Source organism: Pleurodeles waltl, chromosome 4_2 (genome assembly GCF_031143425.1).
Source record: "Pleurodeles waltl isolate 20211129_DDA chromosome 4_2, aPleWal1.hap1.20221129, whole genome shotgun sequence".
NCBI lineage: Eukaryota > Metazoa > Chordata > Amphibia > Caudata > Salamandridae > Pleurodeles > Pleurodeles waltl.
In genome coordinates, this window is record NC_090443.1 from 1,013,450,940 (window position 1) to 1,013,457,255 (window position 6,316).

Genomic DNA, 6,316 nt, shown 5'->3' on the forward strand with positions numbered 1-6,316 from the left:
GTATTTGGGGTGTGATTTCCCTGGAAAGATGGGTGAGCAGAGAGACAAGTCCCCCACAGCCGGGCCTGTGGTTTGTGGGGGTGACACCTTCTGTGCTGTGCAGTGAGTGGGTTTTAACTGAGCGGTCCCTTTAAACAGCCACGAGAACACGGATCACTGCAGAGTGAGCAGCTCTCAGCGCCAAGAAGACGACTCTCAGCGCTGATCTCACGGAGGCTCGTTGGTCTAGGGGTATGATTCTCGCTTAGGGTGCGAGAGGTCCCGGGTTCAAATCCCGGACGAGCCCATGTTTTTCTTCCCTAAACTTGTTCAGGAAAATGTTCACCTTTTTCCAATATCAATAATTAAAACGTTTTGTTCTTTTGTCATCCTGAAGTATTTCAATTAATATTTATATAAAAATAAAAGAGGGCTCGTCCGGGATTTGAACCCGGGACCTCTCGCACCCAAAGCGAGAATCATACCCCTAGACCAACGAGCCGCTGTATACCTGTGATACCCCTGGGGGCTCATGTGTTTTGCTATCTGTATTCAGTTGTGTGTTTGCATCGGTTGTGCACTCATCATCGGAATGGTGAAATAAGGAGACTGCTTTAAGATAGGGCGGTGTAAGGCACATGCAGTCACGCAGTGACTTCAATGTACAAGATTTCCACCTACTTTTATTTCAAACTATTCAGAGCATGAACACGTTAAATGAAGAAAATTAACATCATGCATTCCTCTTGCACAGAGCCGTTTCTAAATGATTAATACAATGTACACGGTGACTTTGTTATATGTATAGGCTACAAGCAGATGGATCTGACAGAGACCAGAGATGTCAGAGAGCAGTGATTTTATGTCAAAATACTCCCGAGACATCACAATCCCGAGTCAGGTTGGGATTTGTCTGCACAGCAAAGCATTTCCCTGTTTTCACAGAACCCGATGCACCGCGCAAGCCAGCAGGAGGCGCCCCAGAGGCATGAACACCGCGTGCCACGTATCAGGAGAACTGAGGGAATTAAAAAGTAAAGAGTTTGCGCTAATTGCTAAGAGGAGCGTACTCTTTAAAGAAGAAAACACAAAGACTCCTATTTTTTTAAAAGATAAAAAAAGCAGGAACCCTCAGATTAAACGTCTGATGCTGTACCACTGAGCTATCCGGGCTCATAGTGGGCAACTTGCAGTGTCTCATTGTATGAAACGTCAATGGCTCCAGTGGCGAGTTCCCGGATTTTACGTTCCGTTCGGATTTTTGTCAAGTCCCTCAGTTTCTGTCCACACATGATCCAGCGCTCTTTACTGACCTGGGCCGTGTCACTGGATGAACCTCACAGGGTGTTTTTCTCCAGGTGAACCCCGTCTTCTGCCCACAGACTGGAGTCCGCTCTTTGCATTTCATCCCTACTGCACATGCGCAGGGCCTCTTTCAACTTTCACGGGAATGGGAGGCACCAACTTGAGGTGTAACACTTGCCAAGTAATTTCACTATTTTGCAAACTGAGGTGGCTCTTTGTTTTCCGCAGGAACATCACTGTTATGAAAAGTAAACAGGAACTCCGGCCGCACTGCAGACATAGGTCACCTTGTAACCAAGGCAACCAGAGTCCACCCTTCTCTGGCTCTCCCTCACCCTGCCTGGGGCACTTTTAAAGATCTGGTGCACGAGCACTGGCCTCATACAAGCAACGCTGAGACCAAAGTGTAGCCCTGCCTCGTGCAACGAGGAGGAGCTACATATGTGTGACACTGCATTCTAGTGCTGTGATGTGCGTTATATTAACCCTAGATGCGTGACACTTGGCAGAGCTGAGAAAGGTCCTTTTAATTTACCCTTACGGCCTGCTGTCTTCATTTCCCCTCTTTCTCCACCTCTCCCCTCTCTGTGTCACGTCTCTACTTCATGTCTCCCTGCCTGTCTCTATTCTTGATTTTTAACTCTCTCTCACCAATAACTAAATCCACACCTTTCTCCCCACCTCCCTGTTTCCCTTTCACTGGCCACATTTGTCACCTCTGTCCACCACCCTTTACTGCATTTTCTTTGCATGAACTATATTTCTGTCTCGTGTCTCTCATCGCACTGCACCTCGCCTTTTCCGCCACACCGCCTCTCCTTGTCTCTCTCTCTACATCTCCATGTTCCTACATTCATATCTCTGTCTCACTGCCCTTTAATACACATCTCTACGCCACCTCTATTTATCTCATTCTGACAGCCTCCCCTCTCTGGACCACTCTGTGCCTACCTCTACAGCTCTACCTCTCTCCTCCTCTCTCTCTACCTCACCTCCTTTTAATACACATCCCTACGCCACCTCTATTTATCTGATTCTGACAACCTCACCTCTCTCTCTGGACCACTCTGTGCCTACCTCTACAGCTCTACCTCTCTCCTCCTCTCTCTCCACCACACCTCCCTTTAAGACACAGCTCCATGCCACCTACATTTATCTGAATCTGACAACCTCCCTGTAGTATCTATATATAGTTTTTCTTTATTATTTTCTCTTTGTTATATAATTGTTGTAGTTTTTTACATAAATGGTATGTTCTCTTTCCCCTCCTGCACTTGCTCTCTTTGTTGTGACCTGGAATGCTCCAAGGTTCTTAGACCAACACTAAGAATCAACTGTAGTCGGGACAAATACCTTCTCATTATTTTAAAAAGTGACACATAAATTGATCACTTGAGTGTCCTGTATTTCTTTTCACACTCTTTATTATAGAATCCTCTTCTATTTGTACAAATGACTATTGCCCCTATATTCACATACGGAGTTAGTATAAGCACCTCAAATGTCTCTTATGACATCTTGATTCCTTCACGTGGACTCATCTTTTTGCTTTTATGTCCAATTTACACATTTTCATTTCTCCTCAAGGATGTTTGTCTGTCAAAGCGTTTCGGCTGCAAAACATTTCAAGCCTCCTCAGGACATAGGAAAACATGGATACCTAGATATAAAATCACACTAATATATATTCTGGAATCTAAAAAAGTGACTTTTCTGAAATCTCAAAACGTGACATAAAACCACCAGGGTTGCATTTCACCCTGTTCTCTGCGGCATTTTATTGCCTCTCTACCATTGGAACACCTCGTGATTATTTGAAAACTATTTTACTCTAATATAAGCTATTCACACACCTATAAACACAACTTCAAAAATGGTTTACAAGTATTTACCGAGTTTTTTTTTTGTGTGTGGCATTGAGCATACGTTACTAGTTTTGAATTATACGTGTGTTTTTTTTTAGTATACTTATTTCCATTTTTTCACCAGTTTTTCTTGGAACAGTTGGAGTAGTTGGGACATTACAACTTAATTTAAACTTAATTGATGTACAATGCAGAACATTACGCCACCTCCATATTTCTTATCTGTACCTGGAGATCCTCCAATTCCATGGCATAAATGGAAAACTGTTTTCCTAATGTACATCCGAGTGTGTGGCAGCAATTTATCTGCAGACAGGAAAGCTTCTGTTCTTCAACATTGTCTGGGAGCGGAAGGAAGTGAAGTTTTGGAAACGTTACCTGCGATTAATTCTCCGGATGGTGCCGAAGGGGACTCTTCTCTGAATGAATTTGAGATTATTCTACTCAAGTTGGATAGACATTATTTACCGAATTTATCAAAAGCATTAGAATTGTAATTAATAGGGAAATAAAAATTGTTAACGTTCCGTTGAGGTTTGGTTATTCATGGAATGATGACTATAATTGTTTGATGACTAATGATTCTCTTAGTGGTTACTGATTGATTACATGAATTATTGATGCCATTGGTCACTACGTGATTAGGATACTCCATGCGATCAAAAAGGTTCATCGGCCTATACGCGTCCCCTTGTAAGTTTACTTATTAAGGACCAGGCGCATTAGCAGTTTTTTGGTAGCAGCTTGATGGTTAGTTTCCTTGGAGAACTAGTTATGTGGTGACCAATGTTTATGGCGGTAGTTTAAGTTAAGGTTAGTTGTTCATTTTTTATGAGGTTTGAATTTAGTTTTTCTGAAATGGCAATTGTAGCAAAAATTATGTCCCCTAAAGCCCAGAAATGACTTTCCCAGATCTTGGATCCCGCTAGTAAAGTTGGGTATGTTCTCAGCGTGTTTAGTGATAGTGAGAAAGTGGTAGGTCGCGCTTGCAAAGGCTTAAGCAAACCACAGGTGAATTGTGATGTATGGGAGATAAGGTAGGGAGTTTGCGTACTCCAGTTGAGGTTTAGTAGGAGTTTACGTACTCCGCAGTATGAGAGTAGGGAAGTCGTCGAACTTCACATGTGTGTAGCGCTTTGTGCTCAAAAACTGTCTACATGATTGTTAGTGATGTACGACCCTGCGTGGTCTAAGACTCCAGAGTATGTTGACAAGTGTAGGAGACACTTGGTGATATGTTGTAATCTGTCTGGTTTAGTAGGTTGATCAGGCGTGGTCAACAAGTCGGTGTGAGAGTTAAGTGAGTAAAATAAATTTTTCGACTCAGATTTGGCAAGTCCTGTGTGAACAAAGACAGACCCATTGATCAGTTGAGAATGAAATTTGCAGGTCGAATTTCGCTTGCGAATGTGGGAGACTGAGAACAAGGAATAGCTACATGCGCAAGAGGGCCATTAGTGAAAATCTGTAAGGTCTCTGAAGCGGTTGTGTAACTTCCTGTAGTAAACCAGCAGGTTTGTTTTTTGTTATTGGTTTTTGGTCAAGTGCTCGCAATATTTTGCATTAGTTCTGTGTGAGTTGAAGTTCAGGAGGACAAGCCGCAAGACTTTGTCAGCCGTAGTGTGTACGAGTGACGTCAGAGTGTGTCACGCTGGGATAGGTTGGTTAGGAAGAAGAGTAGCGAGCAGATTGGCAGCAGTCCGAAAGAGGCAATTGGTTGAGTAAGCGGGTGAAAGGAATCTTGGGAGTAAAAGTCATTTCCTTATTGAATTGAAATAAATACAATAGAGAAAATGAAGTTTTTCAAAGCATTCAGAAGTGCCATGAAGGGTGATTTTTGCATTAAGACCCCACCGGAAAATTCTCCATCATATATTGGGATGAAGGAGCGAGTTGTCACGCCATGCCTTTGGTTAAAACAGTGGTGCAAATTGACAGAGAAACAGGGAGCTTTAGCGTTCCCAGAGCAATGAACGTTTAATTTAAGAATTTTGGATCAGTTGCGAATGACATTATATGAGACAAAGCCATTACAGAGGACAGCACAGTTTGAGGCTTTAGCAGTTTGGGAGCTGGTAGCCAGACAGCAACAAGAGATAACATTTCAGAGGAGAAGAAGAAAGGTAGAAAAGTCCTTGGCAGAAGCAAGGTGGGATTGGGAACAGAAAAGGTGGAGAACAGAGACATTACAGGGAATTAAATTGTTTCCTGCAATCGCAGAAGAGGATGAATCAGAAAAAGAAGATGCTGCTAAGAGTGATAAGAGTTCAGGGACCAGGAAGAAGAAAAAGACTTATGTAGAAGAAGAAGATTCTGATGTTGAGGATCTTATTGCACAATTGTTGAGGGATCGACCTCCGCCATATGCGACGTATGTAGGTGGTCCAAGTACTAGTTCTGCCCTAATTGCTCCAGCACAAGCATCGGGGACAGAGGGATCAGTGCAGGCAGATAATGGACAGGTACAAGGGCTAGCGCAGAGTACTCGTAATGCAGTGACTACTTCGGTGGTCCAAGCTCAGATGCATCCACCATCAATACAGAGAATCTATACAGATGTACCAGTTCTTGAAACAAATTCGAACTTAGTGGTGCCGTCGGAGCACGTGCTCCTGAGGCCAATGCTGGTTCAGACGAAGCTGACTCTAATGCTGTTGCTTCAGGAGCAAACACATGTTTGCCAAAATTTACACCAATGACAGGGACACAGTCAGATGTGACACCAGTGATGAATCAGACAATGGGAGTAGTTTTTCCACAAAATGCGAGCATCCGAGCAGCTCCAGATGCAATATCGCTACCGATTCCTGTTGGTCCAGCGGTACCATTGTTTGCACAGAAGAAATCAATCGCAGGAGAGCAAGGTGAAATGTCACAGAGCCTAGTGAGAAGAGGAGTGAGTGATCAAGTGCAGGTGGTATCATCTGTGGGTCAGACCTTTGATGGATCTAGACCTTTAATGGATCTTAGTCCACTTGTTGTGCTTCCAGATGCAGAAAATGGCCTGAGTGTGAGTCAAAGCTTGAAGCTTCTGACACCACAGACTCCAAGTGCAGTGGTACAACAGGTACCATTGACGAATGTAAGTTACATCTCATTACAGGGATTGACAGCACAGCAATTGAGTGAATGGTTGGATAGTTTGAATACCCCTCAAAATACATCCA

General features: G+C 43.4%; 2 non-coding genes across 2 annotated transcripts; one reads left to right on the forward strand and one right to left on the reverse strand.

The window, feature by feature from the left end:
- The first annotated feature begins 214 nt into the window (after positions 1-214).
- On the forward strand, positions 215-286 carry TRNAP-AGG (transfer RNA proline (anticodon AGG)). Its single transcript has one exon. It is a non-coding gene; the product is annotated as a tRNA-Pro (tRNA).
- A 123-nt stretch (positions 287-409) lies between these two features.
- On the reverse strand, positions 410-481 carry TRNAP-UGG (transfer RNA proline (anticodon UGG)). Its single transcript has one exon. It is a non-coding gene; the product is annotated as a tRNA-Pro (tRNA).
- Positions 482-6,316: the final 5,835 nt, after the last annotated feature.